The 22,257-nt window shown below is 40.6% G+C and overlaps 1 protein-coding gene across 5 annotated transcripts in view; it reads right to left on the bottom strand.

Moving 5' to 3' along the window:
- The window catches only part of LOC124090041 (potassium voltage-gated channel subfamily C member 1-like), a 38,310-nt gene that overhangs the window by 10,931 nt on the left and 5,122 nt on the right, over window positions 1-22,257 (bottom strand). For 3 of the 5 annotated variants that reach the window (XM_046440397.2, XM_046440396.2, XM_058578174.1), the window contains one exon: window positions 1,930-1,999. The gene's annotated coding sequence lies outside the window, so the exon portion shown is untranslated. Of the gene's footprint in view, window positions 1-1,929; window positions 7,213-22,257 lie in introns of those variants that run through there. The other 2 variants (XM_046440399.2, XM_058578192.1) reach the window with 2 other exon arrangements.

The raw sequence follows: 22,257 nt of genomic DNA on the forward strand, positions 1-22,257 counted from the left end.
CTAGAAATAATTTTGTCAGTGTTGTTATTATATAAGTAAAAGCTGCTATACATAAGACTACTTGTAGGAAAACTGGAGCCCAGGGAGAAGTTAGTGTCTACATGACATTAAAACTAAGCAGATCATTTGGTCAGTTTTGGTCAACTTGATTCACCTGATTACTTCAGTGGAAAACAATCAGGCAAGCTTCTTGGCATAAAACTGACAAAATAAACAGTTCCTCCAACTAAAGGTTTTGCTTTTCCACTCCTGACTTTTGATTCATGGAGACAATAAGTCTGGACTTCATTTGATTTTCTGGTATTCTCATCTCACCTGATGCTCAGCAGAAAGGACAGAGGCACTCCTGTGCCACAATCTCCATTGTTCCCTCTGCCCATCTGCCTTTGACAGGCCTGGATCCCATCTCTGAGAAGCAAGAACAGGATCCTATGGGATCTCAATCTTTCTTTGTCTCTCTTTCTCTCACTCTCCCTCTCTCTTGTTTTTGCTTTCTTCCTCTCTTTCTCCCCTTTCCCTCCTTACTATGCCCATGGAAATATGAAGGGCTCTGACTCCTAATCTAGGACTGAACTCTCTATACACTGCTGCCCCTCTGCTAGCAGGGGCTCCATCTCATCCAGCCTATATACTCACCATCTACTCACTGTCTTTGTCAGTAACCCTCTGTCTCTGGGGAGACCCAGGAAAGCATAGGAATGGAAATTATTTCCTTTCCTTCTCTTAATCTAGGGAAAATTTTGGTGGGGTAAAGGAGAGAGCTATTTTCATGCTGAGGGAAGCAGTTCTCCTGTTTCTTGTCCTGGCCCCCTCTTAGAGGACACCCTCTGGTAAGGAGGCCTCAGTCTATTTCAAAGCAAAGGAGGTCAAGGGATTTTATAAGGAGCAAGGACAGGGAACAGAAAGGAAGGTAAAGAAAAGGTAAGGTGTAGGGTCTTTTTCAACTGAGGTTGGCAAGATCTCCAAATCCTTACTGACCCTTCAACTGCGTTCTAAAGATCCTGGGAACAATACATCACTCTACAACATCTGCATCCTCTCTACCTTGCTTCATTTTCCCCCAGGAGTTAGAGAGACATCTTTTGTAGAGCCAATTTAATTGAATACATTTGTGAGTATTCATTTCAGATGTTTGTGGCCAAAGAGTGATAGGCAGGAAGCTAAACAATACAAGAATGGTGGGCAGGATTGTTGGGGAAGGAGAGTAGTGAGTAACAGTAAAGGGACCAAAGAAGTTAAGGGGAAACAAAGGGGAGAAGGTTGTGCACAGGGAGCTTTAAAAAAGGCATAGGGCTGAATATCTGCTAGAGAATCACTCCCTGTCCCACTTGTACCCCATGTAGTGCTGCTATCTAGTCTAATTGGAGGATGGCACCTCAACAACTGGGTAGATAGGGCCTGCCTCCTCAGTGAGTAGTGGGCCAAAATGTGATTCCCCCTTCCCAGCTTCCATGAAAACACTCCACCAAGAGAATACCTAATAAATATGGCCCTGCTAAAGTATACATTAGTGAGATAAACTCACAGCTTGAAGAGGGATCTCAGGACCCATCTAGGTCACTGCTCCTTCTCTACCACCACTGCCTTGGAGGTGAAGAAACTGAAAGGGAAGTTACTCCAGCAAGTTGGCCACACCTATATGCCTCTAGCTTAAGGGAAGATGAGAAAAATAAGGGTACCAAAGTCTTCTGTAACCATGAATGCTTAACACAAAAGAATACTTCCCAGTGTTACATTTTTGGAATCCTGGTAGTCTAGTGGGGGACATCTAGGAGTTGTTCCTGCACCCACATCAAAAGATGATGAAGAGGCAGTTTTAGGGTACAGAATTCTGATTTTGGATCCTGAAAAGCAAGTTAAGACCCCGTACATCCTTAGTCTCTTTGTCTCCATTCCATCAATCCAGATCACCCAACATTCAGTCCTTACCTTCACACAAGAGGGCTGCACTTTTCTTCCAGAGCCCTGGAAATAACAGGCAACAAGTTGACAATGTGTCCTAAAAGAAGCAAAAGCCAGGGAAGGAAAGGGTTAAGAGAAGATCTTGGCTAGTCATTTTCCTTCAAGCCAGAGGCTCACAGATGTTGCTTGAACAACCAGAGCCAGCCTCAAAACCCCAAAAGAATGCAGAAACAATTTGAGAAGGGGCTTAGGGTCAGAACTAAGGATTTCCCTAAAGAGGCAATGTGTTGTAAGAAGGGTTGTATGGAATATTTCAAAAATCAACTGTGCTGTCAGCTCAAGACCAGAACAGTCATTTGTATATAGTTCTGCAAACATAATCACTGTCCAGATACATTGTTCAGGGCTCTGAACAGCCTACTTTCTCAAGGAAATTAGCCCGTGTCATTGAGCTTATTTTGCATGAAGTCACGCTTATATGAATCTTTCGAAGATCATGCATGGCCTTTCAACTGCCCTGGGAGGTAAGCAGGGCAAGTTACAAGATATTCATTTTATAGCTGGAGGAAACTGAAGCCAGAGGGGTAAAGAGATTTGCTTAAGGTGACAGAACAGGGAAGGATCAAACCTAAGTTTTTCAAACTCTCTAGCTAGAGTTATATTCCCATATTTTCACTTCTAGGGTAGAGGCCGAGGAGAGTGAGACTATTAAAGGTTGCTTCTAACCCAGAGTATAGGAAGGATGGCTGTGGTTGTCAGGACCTGAAAGGTGAAATTGATGTAAAGGAGAAAGCTATGGGGTCTATATATTGACATGTAGGACTTCCTGAATGAAGCTCTACGTAAATCAGCTGCTACCAGTAGTTACATCTGCTTTACAATAATGTGTTCTCCATTTATGTGAAGGAGGCAAGGATAGACTTATGACCAGGGCTAACATTCAGTTACCTTTGGGCCAACCCAGGTCCTAGCTGCCATGCCATGGGTCTCTGGCATAGGTCTCAGAGAGCCCAGAGAGGCATAAGTGAATCCAAAGCCCAGGCCCTTGGCTACAACCTTGTCCAGTTTCAACCATTAAATGTGCCTTACAAAGTGCTTCCAGACATTTTACAGAGCCTGCAGGACTTCATCCCAGTCTGTCCGGAAAAAGATCCTCTGGGGTTCTGACAATGGCAGGAAATTGGCATGGTAGTAGAAGGTGATTTTGACAGTCTATGGAACAAGGAAAGGGGGCTGACATGAGGGACCCAGGCAGCTGCTCTGGCTCTAGTTCTGAGCTATGAACTCCCCCAGCAATTCCTCTCTCCTACACACATACTGTTCTCGACTCCCATTTTCTAGAAGGGGGGAAGATGGGCCTCTGGCCCAGGCCTAGCCAGAGGAAGTAGGAAGGGGAGAGTAAAAAGGATAGATGAAACAGGAAACTTTTGGGTCCTGGAGGAGATAGATAACAAGGCAGTTTGGTGGGTTTCAACCAACTAAGGATTTTATTGAGGAATTTATTTAATAAGCTTAGCCCCAAGAGGAAAGGTTGGCTCTGACTTTCCTGGAAAAACAAGCATCAAGTTACCACAGGGAATAGATGATCCAGTGACTTTAGATGACAATTTGGAGCTTGCTGCTAATAGACACTGTGAGTACTGTGAGAAGGAGGAGGCAGGGAAAAGGAAGCATTTTCTTATTCTAGTCCATGAGCAGGAAGAAAGAACAAGGAAATGAACTTACAGCAAACCTGATCATGGAGTAAGATAACATTCTCTTGTCCTCTAGACTTCCCACCAAATTTCCAAATATAATGACAGTTCAGCCTCCCCCTTATGGAGGATGAAGGATGTGTTTCTAGGAGCTTCATGATCCTCAGCTCCAGGCCAGATATACTAGCCTAATTTTCATAGTACTCAACTTCTGTTCCCAAGTCCAGAGGAACAGGATACACACTTGGACTCACAACTCTGAATGACTTACCAACACTCTTCAGGCCCACAAACACATTGAATCACTCTAGTTTACCATAATATACTATTGCATACTCACATTCAACCTGTTCTTGGGTCAGAAACATGCACCTTCCCCAGATATACGTGTACACACACACACACATACATGTATACAATAAAAAATATCTACAACTTCTGGTTCGTGGATTGGCCACCTCTGAACATATAGACAAACCCTACATTATGTATGTACCCACTCAACTGAAACTATACCTACACATCCAGCCACACTCACAATATTCACACTCATTCTCTTTGGGCTAAATATGTCTACATTCCATCACACTCATACCTCCTTTGTATACACACAGCCATATCCCTGTGCACATCCATACAATGATATATAGAAACAAAACCACAGTCACATATACTCTTACCCTCTGTGCTTACCTACACATTTCAGAACCACCTTTACATGTACCCAGAATATTGCTTTCTGTTCCTGTTTTTCTTTTTGTTTTACTTTTTATCTCCCAAGACGCATGACCTCAGCTTAGAATTAGAACAAGGTAGTGCTGTGTGAGAGTGTACAAGTGGACAGTGAAAGTCTTCTATGAATATAAGGCCTGGAAACAAGGAAAGAACACTAGTTTTGGAGTCAGGAGGCAGGTTTAAGTCCAGACTCTGCCAACTGGTCCCTCAGATCTCATCAAAACACTTTCCCTCTTTGGGGGCCTAACCCTAACCTTTAGAAGACACCTCTTCCTCCATTCCTTAACATTCCTGTGATGACCACTAACCTGCTGGTCTTTCATCCTACTTGTCACACAATTCTGAGAAATCAATGAAATCCTGCAATGGGAGGCAGCTATCCAGCATGTTGACCACAAAGATGCAACTGATCCGGGTGATCAAAGTGAACACATTGCAAGCATACACAGCCTTTATGGCTTCTTAGTACCCCAGGCCAAAGAGTACCTCAAACATGGTATTTGTCTCCTGAAAGAGACAGATAGACAAAAGGATGTGGCTGTCTCATGACCGTGGTCGGGAGTGAGGGTCTCCTGAGCTGGAAGCAGAAGGGTAGGTAATATCTCCACGGGCTATGTGACAATGCAGCAAGATACCTAACTTCTCTCGTTCTATATACCCAGGGAGAGTGAATACTGCCTACTCTGTTCTAGCTCTCCAGGTTCTATGCAGAGTAAGGAGATAACTGTGCAGAGCTTGGGGGTTCATTTAAGGGAATATTTGACTGGTATAAAAGGAATTGGTCCAGATACAGAATCTTCTTTCTACCAGATGCTCCCTGGCTTCTGTCAGAAATTATGTATCCTTTTTACTGGCCCAAATTTCATCCCCCGCTAGTTAACTCTTATTGTTCAAGCCCCTCATTAGCTTGGGAAAGAAGCATTGGTAGCAACTCAAATCCAGAGACTCTGAGTAGGGACTGTTGGCCAGATCTTCTCTAGGGATGACCTCTTTTCCAATTTTTCCAGCAGTAGCTTGGGCACCTTGGAGCAGATCCAGGAGTTGGCACTTATTGTCTTTCAGAGCTATATCCATAATCATCCTGGGGGCCAGCAGCACCATTTAATTAAATTAGGTCAGGTCTTTTTTTACTCCCTCACAGTACTAGAGATTGAACTCAAGGTACTCTATCACTGAACTATTTCCCCAGCAATTTTTTTAAACAGGGTCTCACTAAGTTATGGAGGCCAGCTTTGAAGTTGTAATCCTCCTGCCTCATCTTCCTGAGTTATTAGGATTATAGGCATGTGCTACCATACTTGGTACAAGCTAGGTCTAATGAATGCCCAGGCTGCAGAGAACTTATTCATTTTTTTCATCCATTCTACAAACATTTCCAAAGCCCCTTTACTCTGGGCCAGACACTGTGTTCAGCATTAGGAGCATAGTTGAGATTAAGACTTAATCTCTAAGATAAAAGCACTGAGTAACACATGAACAAATAATCATAGTATACTCTATATCATTGTCATGAGTCCTTTTGGGAATGTGGCAGTGTTTATACTTATAATCATGTACAGAACATACATGCATAAATGTGTGCTGTTATAGGGATGCATAGCATGATAGTGGAGATCAAAAGAGGGGTAGTTGACCAGGTCACAGAGACAAGGGGGCACTTGAACTGGATCTTGAATGACGAGGAGTATTCTAGGTAAAGAGGATAAAGAACAGTCCCAGTGGAGGAAATGCCATGGGCAAAAGCAGGTATAGATAAAGCCGAGTGTGGTGGTACGCACCTATAACCTCAGATACTCATAATTTTAGCTACTCTGGCGGCTGAGGCAGGAGTATTTCAAGTTTGAGGCCAACCTAGGTAACTTAGTGAGACCCTGTTTCAAAACAAATTAAAAGGGTTGGGGATATAGCTCAAGAGCTTAGTGGTAGAATACCTCTGGATTCAATTTCCAGCTGAAAAAAAGCAGGCACAGATGCATAAAAGGACAGCATGTTTTCCATAAAAATGAAACGATCTATGAATTAAAACATAAGGGGGACTGGGGATATAGTTCAGTGTTGGAGCACTACCCCTAGCATGCATAAGGCCCTGGGTTTTCTCCACAGCACCTCCCAAAAAAAGAGGGGGAGTGGAGAGGCAGAAAGTAGGGGAAAATTTAAAAATTGGTAGAGGCTTTGATTTTGAAGGGCCTTGAATGCCATGCTGAATTTGATTTTCCCCTCAATAATAGCAAAACAACAAACAAACAACAAAAACAAATAATCAAACAAACAAAAAACAAAGAAAAGAATTGTTAGGCAAAGGGATTCAGCAGGATGGATTTTATTTTATTTTTGGTGCTGGGGATGACTAAACCCAGGACTTTGCATATGCAATGTGACTGAGCAACATCTTCAGCCCAGGACTGAATTCTTAAGCCTTCCTTAGAGCAATGCATTTACTACAGTTCATTTCAAAAATCTCTACAGGTAATTTTGAAATAATGTTTACAAGTTCAGTTTTTTTAGTGAATAAAGTAGAGAAAATAGATAAGTTCAGAATATATCATACATGGTGAGTGTAAGTATCGGTTTCATAAAACTTAAGATGTGTCTGTGTGTGTGTGATATCTAGAAAGTGAATGAAGGAAAGAGAGGGGTAGGGGGAAAGGAGAGGTAAAATACAGTTTTTACTGTGGGTCTCTGGCAAACACTTGGAAATCCAAAGCCCTCTTATCCTAGGTTCTAACATACGAGGAATTCCAGCCTCAATCCTGAGGAGACTTTATCAATAATCTTCAACCATATCTGACTCAACTCCCTTCTGGAAGCCTATACCCCACAGGCTATGACCGTTCAGGTCTCAAACCTACTACCTGGTGATGGTGGCAGAAAACTCCATAACCATAAGAACAGTTCTTGTACATGGTACTCCACCAGGTGAGAGGTGGGCTTCAGCATAGTCTCCTTTACTTTAGTAAAACAGACAGGGAAAGATGCTGGTAAGCATGCTTGACAGTGTCAGCCATCTGGAAGTAGAAGGGCTAGGCATGGGCTGGGTTTGAGGAAGAGGATCACCACTATCCATCCTTCAGCTTTGTAGGCCTGAGCAAAGCCACATGAATTGGGTTTCTAAAAACGTTTCCTGAGATAAAGCCAGGCATTTTATTTTCTACCAGAAGATTCTTTTAGAACAAGTTCTAGTATAAACTGAAATTGGTGGAATTATATGCTTTTTGTCGAAATCAACTTTTATTTTGTTAATTCCTTTGTGGTACTGAAGATATAACCCAGGGTGCTCTGCACTGAGCTACCCCTCCAGCCCTTTTTAATTTTAATTTTGAGATAGGGTGTAACTAAGTTGCTGAAACTGGTATCAAAGTTGTGATCCTCCTTCTTCAGCTTTCCGAGAAGCTGGGATTACAGGTGTGTGCCACTGCACCCAGATAATGGATAGGTTTCTTAAAGAGACCTTATGTCTTAGAAATACTGAAATGTACATGAATAAAATGATATATCTTTGATAATTGAGTTGGAGGGTAAAGGAGAAACTATTAATCATTAATCTGTCACTCACAGAAGGTGGGTGATAGATACATGGGTGGGTGATCCATTACTCTCTACCTTTGTATACATTTAAAATTAATCTACCTTTGCATACATTTAAAATTTTCCATAATAAAAAAGTTTATCTGGGCATAGTGATGTTACCTGTAGTCTAGCTACTTTGGAGTCTGTGGTGGGAGCATTACTTGAGCTCAAGAATTTAAGACCAGCCTGAGCAGCATAGCAAAACCCTCTTTCAAACAAAAGTTTAAAATAAAGAAAATAAACAGTGGTTTTTGTGCTGGGTGTGTGGCTCTTTGATATAGCATTTGCATAGCACGTGGGAGGCCCTGGTTTGATTCCCAGCAAAGAGTTATGGGGAGACTTTAAAAAAAAAATATTTTGGTCCTGGGGCTGGGGTTATAGCTCAGCAGTGGAGTGCTTGCCTAGCATGTTCAAGGCCCTGGGTTTGATCCTCAGTACCACATAAAAAATAAATTAATAAAATAATGGTATTGTGTCCAACTACAACTAAAAATAAATATTTTTTAAAAAAAATTTTGGTCCTGAGGATTAAACTCAGCGGTGCTTAATCAATGAGATACATCCTCAGCCCCTTTTGTTTTATTTTGAGACAGAGTCACTAAGTTGCTGGGGGGCCTTACTGAGTTGTCAAGGTTGGCCTCAAACTTGCAATCCTCCTGTCTCAGCCTCTCGAGTTGCTGGGACTACAGGCATGTACCACTGTGCCTAGTGAGGGCTTTGATAGGAAAGTATAATGAGTAGTCAGAAAAAATTTGGCAGGCATAACCCAGGGTCACCCTGTTCTTTGAACCAGTACTTTCTAACAAAAAGCACTGTACTGGCTTGGATAGTATCTCCTATCACCCCTAAATCAAGTCCTTTATGGAACTTTAGAAGGTAACCTTAGTTAGAAATAAGGTTGTTGTGGATTAGTTAGTCTAAGATAAGGTTATACTGGAGTAAAGTGGGCCTTTAATCCAATATGACTGGTGTCCTTATAGGAAAAGGAAAGACACCCAGACACCCAGAAAGAACACATGTGAACACAGAGTTCGAGACTGGAGTTAGGCTGCCACTAACCAAGGAATGCCAAGAATTGCCAGAAACCATCAAAAGCTAGGAGAGGGGCATAGAACAGATTCTCCCTCTGAGGCTCCAGAAAGAAACCCCATACCTTGATTTCAGACTTCAGATCTAGAACAGTGAGAGAATACATTTCTGTTGTTTTTAAACCACCTAGTTTGTGGTACCTTGTAAAAACAGCCTTAGAAAATTAATAAAGGCAACACTGGCTGTATATACTCCCTTAATGGCACTGCACCTTGACTATAGACCAAGAGCCTGAGGCTTTGAACAGAACCCTCTCCCCAGAGAATACAATAGGACCAGTGCCACAGGAGGCTATGGCATAGGCTAAACATGGAATGGCCCATCTTCTTGGGGGTAGTGCTTTTACTCAATAGATAAACAATTTAAATTTCTTTTTTTTATATTAAAGGAAACACAAATATAATATGAGCCATAATGAAAAACTGGTATGACTAAGGTAAAACATAAGGCTTCAAAAAGATATGTCACATCTGTGCTTGGATGTATGGGCACTATAGTACTGTTTGTAAAAGCAAATTTTTGAAAAGAAAAATCCCTAAAAATTAATCATTTAGGGACTGGTTAATTAAATTAAGGTATAAATTCTACCTCCATCTACAAGCTTTATAAAAAGAATAAAGTAAACATATTTATACTGATTTGGAAAGCCATCTCTTATGGTTTGGATCTGACACTGTAGCTAGCACCAAATCTTCTCCCCTGATCCTCAGGAACTCAAGGGCACTTGCCATTTCTCTGAAATGTCCTTTTGTGCAAGTGTTTGAAAACACTAGCCTGAAGAAAACATATCCAGGGGTGCTAAGCTTGAAAAGTTAAGTATAAATCAAGGGAATTTCAGATATACTTAAGTGTTAAAAAAAAACAAAAAAGAAACTTTAAGCATAAGAAGAAAATTGGGCAAAACTTGCCTAATTTGTGTGAGTGAAGAAACTCTAAACATGATACAAAATACAAAAACTATAATGCAAAATGTTGATACATTTTACACACACACACACACACACATATGCACACATAAAATGCAAGCAATAGAGTAGGAACATATACTTATTTATTTATTTTTTGGTACCAAGAATAGAACCCAGGGGTGCTTTACCACTGAGCCACATCCCCACTCCTTTTTATGTTTTATTTTGAGACAGGGTCTCACTAAGTTACTGAGGCTGGTTTGAACTTATGATTCTCCTGCCTCAGACTCCGAAGCCACTGGGATTACAGGCATGTGCCACTATGTTTGGCTAGGAACATATATTTAAAATACCTGAAACTTTCCTCAATAACAAAGATATCATATAAATTGATAAAATTAAGGTGAATAATAATACAAAGAGAAAAGGGGCATGATCAGGGAATGCACAGAAAAAGAACAATCAACCAGGCTTGGTGGGGCATACCTATAATCCCAGTGACTAGGGAGGCTGAGGCAGGAGGATCATAAGTGCAAAGCTGGCCTGGGCAATTTAGTGAGACCCTATCTCAAAATAAAAAAGGGTTGAGTATGTAGCTCAGTGGTAAAGTGGTCCTGGGTTCAATCCCCAGCACTGCAATACAACAACAACAAAATAGCTAAGTGTGCATACTCTGTCCTAAGAGTTATACTCCTAGCAATGTAGCCTGCTGATGTGTCATATCTGTGCTTGCATGTATGTGCACTATAATACTGTTTGTAAAAGCAAATTGTTGAAAAAAAATCCCTAAAAATTAATCATTTAGGGACTGGTTAATTAAATTAAGGTATAAATTCTACCTCCATCTACAAGCTTTATAAAAAGAATAATGTAAACATATTTATACTGATTTGGAAAGCCATCTCTTATGGTTTGGATCTGGAATGTCCTCAAAATGCTAATGTGTTGAAAGCTTGGTCCCCAGTGCAAGCAATGATCAGAGGTGGGGTTTTTGGAAAGTGATTGGACCATGAGGACTTTAACCTCATCAGTGGACTGAAATATTCATTGATGGATTCATAACTTGATGGCATTATTGGAAAGTGGTAGAAACTTTAGGAGGTGGGGACTAGTTGGAAGAAGTAGGTCATGTCCTTGAGGGGCTGTTATTTTCTTGGCCCCTTCCTCATGTTCTGTGCTTCTTGGCTGCCATGAGGTGAGTAGGTATCTTCTGCCACATCCCTCCACCATCATGTTCTGCCACACCACAGGCCTAAAAGCAATAGAGCCACAGACCAGGGACTAAAATCTCTAAAACCTAAAAGAAAATACAGCTTTCTCACTTTAAGTTGATTTTATTAGGTATTTCATCAGTGACAGAAAACTGACTAACACATCATCAAAATACATTCAATCAAACAAAACAAAACAGAGAATGTGTGTCTGGTTTGAGTCTATTTGTGTAACAAAACAAAGCATCATTCATGTTGATCTGCATAAACACTAATATTTTCTGGAAGTAACACACAAGCAACTGTTATCAATGATTACCCAACCCGGAAGCCTGGATGTTTACATCATTTAAATACTTTTTTATGTTTACATATTGCTTTTTATTTTTTGGTATGGGGATTGAACCCAAGACCTTGCACATGCTAGCAAGCACTCTACCACATCCCCATCCCTTATTTACTTTGAGACAGGGTCTTGCTAAGTTTCCCAAAGTGCTCTCCAATTTGTGATTGTCCTGCTGTAGTCTTTCCAGTAGCTGGTATTACAAGTGTGTGCTACCACATCTGGCCACATACTGCTTTTTTTTTTCTTTTAAAGCCAGTTGATTTTGAAATAACTTTTACCTACTGTTCCCCCCTGCAAAGTGAGTATAATACTGCCAAAATCAAAAATTTTTTGCCACTTTTACTAGGAGATAGACAAGGTTAAAGTCAAAGTGGGAATGTATCTTGGTTAAATCCAAACAGATTTTCTCACTAGTGCCAAACAGTTTACTTCAGCAAGGACTAGAGGCAGAGCACTGTACACAGTAGTCTTTCATGAGCTTGGGATGCAGCTTAGTAGCAGCTTAGTGCTTGCTCAGCATTCAGGAGAGGCCCTTGGTTTGATCTCCAGCAACATACACACACACACACACACAAACAAACACACTATTAATAATAATAATAATAATAATAATAATAATAATAAAACAAAAATAAAATAAAATCTTCTTGCCCCAAGAGTGGGAGAGATGATTGAAACGAGACTGTCAAGATGGGTACATGGAGATATATTACACTACTGTTTTTACTTTGTGTGTGTATAAAATTTTCAATAATAAAGAGTAAAAAGTTTCTAAACAATTCCATTTCCTCATCCCCCCATCTAATTAGTTGTTTAGACTGGATAATGCCTCTGAGAAAAGTGGCCCATGCTCTAAAACCTTAAAACTGTGAATGTTACTTTATATGGCAAAATAGATTTTGCAGATCTGATTATGTTAAAGTTTTTGAGCTGGAGAGATTATTATCCTGGATTATCTATGTGGTTTTAATATAACTATGAGGATTCTTAACTTTTTTTCATACTGGAAATTGATCAAGGGTCTTGCACATGCTAGGCAAGTACTCTGCCACTGAGCTCCATCCTAAACCCTTTTAAAAATTATTTTATTTTTCTTGATCTCCAATTTGTTCAATACCTCTCTCATTTTGACCCTCTTGCCTCCCTGTAAGGATCCTTGTATCCAGATGTGGTGATACACACCTATTATCTCAGCTACTTTGCAAGCTGAGACAGAAAGATCACAAGCTAGAGACTATCCTTGGCAACTTGGTGAGATCCTGTTTCAAAATTAAAATAAATAAATAAAAATGGCTGGGTATGTAGCTCAGTGGTACAGCTCCCTTAGATCCAATCCTCAGTACCACATAAGAAAATACAAGGAAGCAGATTTGCCCCTAAAACTTCCAGAAACCTGGAATATTGACTCCAGATTTTCTCTCAGACTTGATTTTTCCTTTTTCTACCCTTATCCACTGAGCCAACCTGTGTTCATTCATCCTTTTAGGTCTAGCCCAAATATCATTTCCTCTGAGAAACTTTTTTCCAATTTTATTTTTTTTTTGCCATGCTTGGGATTGAACCCAAGCTAGGCAAGCACTCTACTACTGAGATAATTCCCAGCCCCTTATATTTTGAGACATAGTCGCACTAAATTGCTGAGGCTGGCCTTGAACTTGCAATCTTCCTGCCTCAGTCTCCCAAGTAGCTGGGATTACAGGTGTGTACCACCCTGGCCAGCCCAGAATGATTTTTTAAATGAGTGAATATTAATCTCCACTTTTACAATCCTCATCTGAGACTGTGGAACACACTGAAGACAGAAGAACATGGTCCTTAATCATCTTACCAGAGCCACAAGAAGGAAGCGAGGTTTCTGTTTCAATCTAGGTTGGAGTAAGTACACATTAGACAGAGAGAAAACTGATTCTCAGAGCAAGGAAAGAAGCCAACATCCAGGTTTTTTGACTTCAGTCTCCTACAACCCACAAAAATGGGGAAGGACAGGGTGGAGGAGGGAAAGGAGAGAAGGAACCAGATATATAGTGGCTGTTTTGAAAGTAGAATACAATATCAGTGGCAAGATAGACAAACCAGTGCAGAAAGGTTATCCTGGAGACATGCTTCCATATGGTAAGAGCAGAACAGTGGGATGCATCCAACCCACTTCTGCTGAAGGTTCTTGGGGGCTCTGCAAGGACAGGCCCATTCAACCTAGTATGTTGAATGGCAAGAGGGCTAGCATCCTCTCCTTTACTGCCCACCCACCCCACCTCACAGACCTGTTTGGGGAGGCCAGCAGAGTTCACACCACAAGGAAACTTAGTTCACAAGTAATAGTGAGTAAGAATTCAGTTCCTATAACTCCTTGGAATACCTGGAAACGAGAAAGTGAAAGATTTCAAATTTATATGCCTGTCCCTAAAAGATAGGCACTGAGAGGCACAGAAACTCTACAGCTCCTTATGCAAGCCCCAGACACCACTACTTGTTCAGCCATCTTCATTTCCTATGGGAGAGCTACAGTTGCACAGTAAACTATCTTTCCCTCAAGAGTAGCAAGGGGACTATTGCAAAGAAACAGTGGGAGAGAACTATATGATGGATGGAGAGAATTCAGAGTTCTCTCTCGCATGAGCCTAATGGTAGCTCCCCTATGGAAACAACTTCAGAAAAGGCCTAAGTGAAGATGGGAGATGGTAACTGTAAGGACAGAGGATTGTCCCCAGAGGCCAAGTATCCACAGATTCTCACCCCCCTGAGAATAGTGCATACTGAGTCCACAGTGTGGTCACCTGGTTTAGAATTTGCTGCCAAATTCTTCTTGAAGAGCATCGATCAGATCCAGCATGGACAAAAGTTAGCTTTAGATTCCCTTTCATTCCAAGCATGGTGGGAAAAGGGACAACTGGTCTGGATTTGGAATTTACATTGCAGATGGTGTGACTTTGGGCAAGTCCCTTCAATGAGGAGTCTGTTTCTTCATTGACAAAACAGGAGAAAGACTCTCTTTGCGGGGCTATTATGAGAATCAAGAAAGGTATGTGGCTGGGGATGCAGTTCACTTAATCATGTGCTTAGCATTTGCAAGGCCATAGGTTTGATTATCAGCACCACATAAAAGCAAAACAGCAAAACAAGAGAGGTATGTGAGAAAGTGCTTTATAAACAAAGTGATATATGTATATGAAAATTAGGATTTAAGGGCTGGGGCTGTGGCTCAGTGGTAGAGCACTCGCCTAGCATGTGTGAGGTACTGGGATGGATCCTCAGCACCACATAAAAATAAATAAATAAAATGAAGATATTGTCCCCAACTATAACTAGAAAAGTATTTAAAAAAGAAAAATAGGATTTACCTTATAAATCCATGAGTTATTATTATCCAGAAAGGGCAGGTGGCACTGTTCTAAGACTTGCCTGTATAAATCCAAGCAGGGGCCCTTTTACAGGGTAGAGGGACCCTGTTATGAGAGATTCTCCTGGCTCTGGAGCCAGGCTGGGGCAAGTGGGCAGGTGAGAAAGGAAGCTTTGTTCAAAATGTTTCGCTACTGGGATTGAAAAGAGCTTATCGGGGGTCTTTCCATGCTATAATGGATAGGAATTAAGTCTCTGACCCTTCCAGGCTCCTGTATTCTGTGGAATTCCTTAACTCTGTACCTTTCCCACCATGTCTCAAGGGAAGATAGAACTGACTCCTCAGAAGACCTTCCCTCAGGTATTCTTCCTTATTCTCTGGCATCCTGGGCCCAGCCAGCACCCCAAGTGCTTCTGGGATTGCCAATGGCACAGGAATTAAGAGAGTGTGCTTTTGAATCAGATTACCTCATCAGATTTAGCATGGACAAGAGTTACCTTTAGATTCCCTCTCTATACCTCTCATGGTGGGAAAAGAGGCAACTTTTGATATTTGGGACCTACGTCTGCAGTGTGACTAAGATCACATAGCTGGTAACTCCAAATGTTTACTAGTTATGAGACCTTAGAAATGTGACATATCTACTTTGGGCTTCCTTTCTTCCATCTGCAAAATGCTTATAATTATAGTTTCTAACTCATAGGGCTGTTATGAGGAATAAACGGTAGTTTATATAATAATATGTGACTTCCTAAATGCCAGGCATTGTGCTCGGCACTTCTGAAGGGACAGAATCCCAGAGGAACTAATATCAAAGACTAGAATGGTGATAATTTTTTTTTTAGTGCTAAGAATTGAATCCCAGAGCCATGCACATGCTAAGCATAAGCTCTACCACTGAGCTATATGCCTAGCCCTGGTGATGAAATTTCAATGGTGACAGGACCTGAGGGATCATGTGGGGCAGTTCTCACATTGTACAGAGGAGAAAACTCTGCCCCAGAAAGATGCAGTTGACTTGCCTTGCAGCAAGTGTGGGACTATGACCCATCCTGTTCTCTTGACTCTAAGGTCAGGCCTTTTGTACCCTCCCAGGTCATTTTTCCACAATCCCCAGAAACCACTGATGTAATATGGACTGTGGGTTCCGAGGTGTTCTTCAGAGCTGCTGCTGGCTAGGGTTCACCACCCTTTCCCCACCAGTACTCACTTTCTGCTGGCATATGTGTTGGTGACATGGCATATGTGTTGGCTTCCAACATGCTGTTGAGGTGTTCCTACACTATGGGACACTGTCCTGTGTCCTCAAGATAATCTGTAGCACATGTAAAAGCTTAGCCTGTAAAAGAAGCCAGAATTGTAACTGGAGCCTGAGGAATGGGTAGAGGGGGATGACTGCCAATAGACAGAGAAGGATCTCAAGGCCCTAGGAAATTTGCAGGTTGAAGCATTCTGCAAACAAATTCTCATAATCTCAAGACTCCAGCCCTCTTTGTTTCCTCACCCTGCTACCATACACAAAAATTCTGTGAAGGTGGGCAGCACTCTGACTTAGGATTCACTGAATGTATAGATTGGCCTATGTCTTCAGGGCAGAAGCCTCAAAGATATGAGACAGTGTGGTCATAGATTCTAGAAAATTTGAGGGGCAATAGGGAATGTCTTTGGGAGCACACTGAACCCACTGTCAGAAGTCTTGTTTACTTGGCCACCCCTGCCCATGCACTAAAGACACATTATGTGACCTTGAGTAGGATATGTAACCTGTCTGAGCCACAGATACATTGTCTATAAAATAGGCTGTTGATTTTCCTCCTCCAGGGATAGAGGGAGGATTAAACTAGATAATGCCTATAGAAGTGTTTAAAAATCATAAAATAAACTACAAATACAAAGATATAATACTGGTAAAACATGCTAGTTTCAGGCAGAAAAAAAGCAAATTCCAAATTCCATTTTTCTTCAGAAGTAATTCAAACCCATTTACAATCAGAAAGAGTTTGAGTGCTCAGTCCTTTGCGTTTGGGAGCTCATTGATTTATTAATTTATTCAAATATCCCTGAATATCACAAAAGGGAAAAAAGCAAAACTATACATACCCATGATACTAGCAACATATCCAGCGTAGTAGGAAGCAAGGAGAAAGTTTAACCATTACGCTTCCCATTATCCTAGCCATTCCCCAAAATGGGTTTGGAGGACACAAGAGGATGAGGTTGGGAAGCAAGGACAGGTATTATGGGAACAGAGTACTGCTTCCTAGGTGAGTAAGGGCAATGTACCTAGAGGTCTCAGTGCTCTTAACGGAACACCACAGAATATTACAACATTAATAGTTCCACTTTATTGAACACAAATTAAGTGTGTGCTCTCGGCACTATGATAAGTACTTTATCAACATCATTTCTTATAATCCTCCCAACAACTTCCTGAAGTGAGTAAGATAAACCCTCATTTTGCAGCTAGAAAATCTAGTCTGCAACTTTTCCAGGTTTATGCAATTAGTTCAAGGTGGGGCTGGAATCCTCACTTGCAAGTCTTCCAAGTTCCTGTTCTTTATTTCATTCTTTCATGAAAAATAAGAATAAAAGTTTCAAGGACAATATATTGTATTCATGTGCCAAAAATCACAACCCACACATTCAGGAAACAACAAAATAAAACTAGAGAGGCTGCCTGGATCCTTAGTCTTAACACATACTGCTGCCTGTTGGTTTGTGGAGGTACTTTAAGAAGGATGTAGAAGCAAAAACCTTAGAGAAAAGTCAATTATTCAACTTAAAAATTATTTCAAGCTAGCTAAATGAACTACAACAAAAATCCTGGCAGTGAAAGACATTGAGACAACAGTGAACTCAACAAACCCTCTGATGACCAGGCTTCCTCCTTCCCTACTCCAAGGCTTTCCTGCAGGGGAGTAAGCACTTGAGTACAAACACTGACCTTTTCATGGATTGGGGGATAGCAGAACACTCTTCTGCTAGATCAAGGTATCAAGAAGCCAGACTCCCTGCTAGAACTTCAATCTCCTTGTCTGCTCTAGGGATAGGATAATATTCAGACAGTAAGAAATCTTCTGAAGATAATTTAGATTTTGGCAGCTATGAGATCTAGTACCCTGGCCCTTTCTGGTGATCACTGCTTTACTGATTCTAGACTGAGTTAAACTAGCTGATATCTGAAGGTCCCTCTAGTTCCAATAGTCTATGTGTCTGGGAGAGTTTGCATCAAAAGTTTGAAGTATAAGAGTGAATCTCTGTGAGCACACTTCCTCATGCCCTTTCTGAAATCTCTCTGGCTGGCTGGAGGCCAGAGAATAGGAGTGGGAGGGAGGATACTGAAGAACATTATTCTCTGGTAGCCTTGGACTCAAGAGAACAGGTAAAACAGTGCCGACAGTAGGCAGTTCTTGTTAGGCAAACAACAATAATAATAAATCCTGGGCCTTTTATCAAAAGTTACTCATTGGAATGAAACGGGCAACTAATGGATTCCACTGGAAGTACCAGTAGCAAATGCAAGTATGTTTTCAAGTTGTTAAGGCTATAACAAGGATAGCTGTTCAGGACACAAAAATGCAGTCAGAGAGGAGAGCACAGACAGATAATACATTCCCCCATAATTAGCAGAGAAAGCCCCAGACTTCCCTAAAGAAATTCCTCATTTTCAGAAAGACAGCTTCCTTCCAAAAGGCCTGGGAATGTCTTTTGATGCCAGGCAACTGGGAAGAGTTTTCCAGGGGTAAAACTCTCTTTTTGCTAGGGGCTGGGAAGTAATGCTGATGACTCTTGGAAAATGATGGGGCACTGAGAAAATGTGAGCTCTGGAAGGGCACAGGGGATTTGCTCTGATCACTTCTCCCACTCCCACCTTCTACTAAAGGGTCAATGGCTAAGAAGGAACCAAGATTGTTTTGCAAATGAATGTACCTGTGACTCCTCCCTTGCTCCTGACCATTTCCTTACCCTTGGAGATGATTTTGTTGATATTTACAAGAGGCTCACTCCAGTTCACTTCATTCTAAAGAGTCTGGCCATGATATGTTTAGAACTGTGTATTGATGTGATCACCAGCAAGTCACTGGCTGCATTCTGACAGGGCTTCTGTATTATGGGCCAAGAAAAGAAATATAGACGAAGACCTCAGAATGAAGACCTTAACAGTTCTGGGAGTTCTGAAACACTCCCACCTGCTTTAAGGGAACCTACCCAGATGCCTATGATTTTAGCTAGACCATCCTACTGCATGGAGCCTCAGTTGCTTCTCCAAGGACATAAGGATATTACTTTTACCACAGGTTTGTTAGGACTAAATAGCATGTATAAAGTAGCTAGCACAGTGCTTAGCATATAGTACACATAGCATGTAGTGCTTGGCACATAATGACTTTTTAAAAACTAGAGTGATATCCTTGTTTTCCCCTGGACCTAACACTAGAAGTCTTGCATCACAGAAAAACCCAGCAAACTGGGACAAATGGTCACTCTATTTTCATCCATTTCTTCTCATCTCTCCAAATGAAGGCATAATTATCCCACACCTTCATTTGTTTGACTCACAAACCAGTATGTTTCTGTATTTCTCTAATAAAAAGTCTAAATATTTGTAAAAAACAAAACAAAACAAAACAAAAATACAACAAATTGTAATGTGCTTCTTATGTCTATTCCTGTCAATAACTCCATGATCTAGGGAAGTGTTTCTCAACCCTGGGAGATTTTACCCCCAAAATATATTTGGTAATATCTGGAGGTATTTTTCATTGTTATATCTGAGAAGTGAGAAAGCGCAACTGGTATGGTGTGCTTAGTAGTGCATAGTACTACTATGAGCTAGGGGCCAGAGATGTTAGTAAATATCCTAAAATACACAGGGCAACTTCAACAAGGAATTGTTTGGGTTAAAGTATCAATAATGCGATTGGGGATATAGCTCAGTGGTAGAGCACTCACCTAGCATGGTTCAATCACCAGCACTACCAAAAAACAAACAAACAAACAAACAGACAAACTCCCCCAAAACTCTTGTAAACAATATTGAGTTTGAGAAGCCATAATCTAGTAGTAGATATTATTAGCTCAATAAATGCTAAAACTAAAGACTCAGGGGCTGGGAGGGTGGCTCAGCTGTAGAGTGTTTGCCTAGCATATGAGAAGTGCTGGACTCTATCCCCAGCACCACAAAAACAAACAAACAAACAAACAAACAAAACCCAAGCAAATCAAAAGCAACCCCCAAGACCCCGAGGCTGGGAGAGGTAGAGGAAGTAGGTCAAGATCCAAAGAGCTGGATAGTGGCCCATATCTGGCTCAAAGACAGACTGGTTGACTCTGGATCCAGTTCTTTTCCTACAATATTGCAATGCCCCTGAAAGATGTTTTGTTTTATACCATGTTTGGCTATATTGCAGTCTTGGCATGATAAGACTGAGCCCAGGGCTGGAGGTATAGTTAAGTGGTAGAGCACTTACCTAGCATGTGGGAGGCTGTGGGTTTAATCCCCACTTCTGACCTTCAGTGCTGTTCTTGAGCTGGTTCATACAGGTTAAAGCCAATTGTGTGAATCTCTTCCCAATTTTGCATTTAGTAATTTTACATCAGTAGCTTAAAATATCCCACAGCAAGAAATTTACACTATGGAAATAAGCAAATTGTACAAATCAAGGCTTCTTTTAAAAGAGCCTGTTTACTCTTCTTAACAGGGCTACCAAGTATTATGCAGCCATTAAAAAAGAATTGAGGGCTGAGGGTGTAGCTCAGTGGTGGAGTACTTGCCTAGCATGCTTGAAACCCTGGGTTTGATCCCCAGCAATGCACAAAAATAAAAAAATAAATTAAAAATTAAAAAATAAGTGTAGCTATAACAGTTGATTCAAAAGGGAGATATTGTTGAATGTAATACTCAGAAAATTCTATATAATGATTCCATTTTGGAAAACAAACAATATGTGCACCTATGCCTAGGGATATTTGGTTGAGTACAGGGAAAGATACATAACTGTATATCAGCATGGATTATGGAGATGATGGGAAGGAATATTATAACAAAAGATACTATTTGAAATATCCCCAATATTTATGTAGTCAAATTTATGTAGCTAACCATTTATATATTTTGTAAATGAAAACCTGCTTGAAAAAAATAAAATAACATTAAGGGGTGGTGGGTGACATTAGGCATGGCAGTAGTATTCAAGATCCATCTAGGGTCATAATTCCTTAAGTGGAGTATTTCCCAAACCATGGTCAATAGAGGATCAGAATTTAACAATTTCCACCTCATTGATACCAGGCCCCCAAGCTCTGGTTTTCAACCCTATATACAGGTCTCAACACAGAGAAGCACTGGATCATTAAACAGATGAACAAAATGAGGTACAGAAGTCAGCATTGCTATTTCAATTTTAAATTGAAGGAAGTAGACCAATCAGCTCGGACAGGAGAAGCTGGGTCTAGACTGAACCCATTTTTAGAGGCTTACCTTGAACTTCCAGGTACTCTCTTATCTATCCATACCCATTTTTTTCATAGCTCTGATCATTACATGAAATTTCACCATATAGTTAATCACAGGGTTTCTTGTAGGTTATTTTCTTTCTTCCAATAGAATGTAAATTCCATGAGGGTTGAGAATTTGTTCTGTTTGTTGCTGTATCCTTGTGCCTAGAATAATAACTGGTACACATGGGTGTTCTATATAAAGTTCTTCAATGAATTACTGAATGCATAATTACCATATAGCTTCAGATTTCAGTCTTCAGGATATTAGAAATTCTCTCACCAGAGTAGCATAAGACACCAAAGAAACTTGTGTCTGCTGGAGCTTTGAGGTTACTTTAACTCTCCATTCTCTTTATAACTGTATAGCCATGGTTCAGCTCTTAGGACAGAATTTTGTTGTTATTCTTTTTTGAGAGTTTTTTTTTTGGGGGGGGGGAGAACACTTGTGTGGCAAAATTTGTATTAAAATTACATAGGAAATTTTTAGGACTGAGGTATAGCTCAGCGGTAGAGCGCCTGCTTAACATGTAAAGGGCCCTGGGTTTAATGCCCAGTACCACACACACACACACACAAAAAAAAAAAAAAAAAAAAAAACAACTTAAAGGATATTTCAAAGATAAAAAAAGTAGCTTTAACAATTATCGATGAGTGAACAATCTTATTACCTTCATTCTCACCTGCCCCCTAATTAATTTTTCACAGCTTTGGAGGTATAATTTTCATATAATAAACTACAAACTTTAATTAAGTGCAAAAAATGGGTATAGCTCAATGGGAGAGCCCAAGAAAGAAAGAAGATAGATTTGATGAGTTTCTTATATGCAGACACTTATGTACCATAGTCAACACCAATATAATGAACATACTAATCATCCCCAAATTGAGAAGTATTTTTTTAAACTACAGATTGCAACCCAATAGTCATTTATGGAAATACTTCTGGGACAACTGATGAGAGATAAAT

Source organism: Marmota monax, unplaced genomic scaffold (genome assembly GCF_021218885.2).
Source record: "Marmota monax isolate L192 unplaced genomic scaffold, Marmota_monax_Labrador192_F-V1.1 WCK01_AAM20220418_F8-fsc00134, whole genome shotgun sequence".
Lineage (NCBI taxonomy): Eukaryota > Metazoa > Chordata > Mammalia > Rodentia > Sciuridae > Marmota > Marmota monax.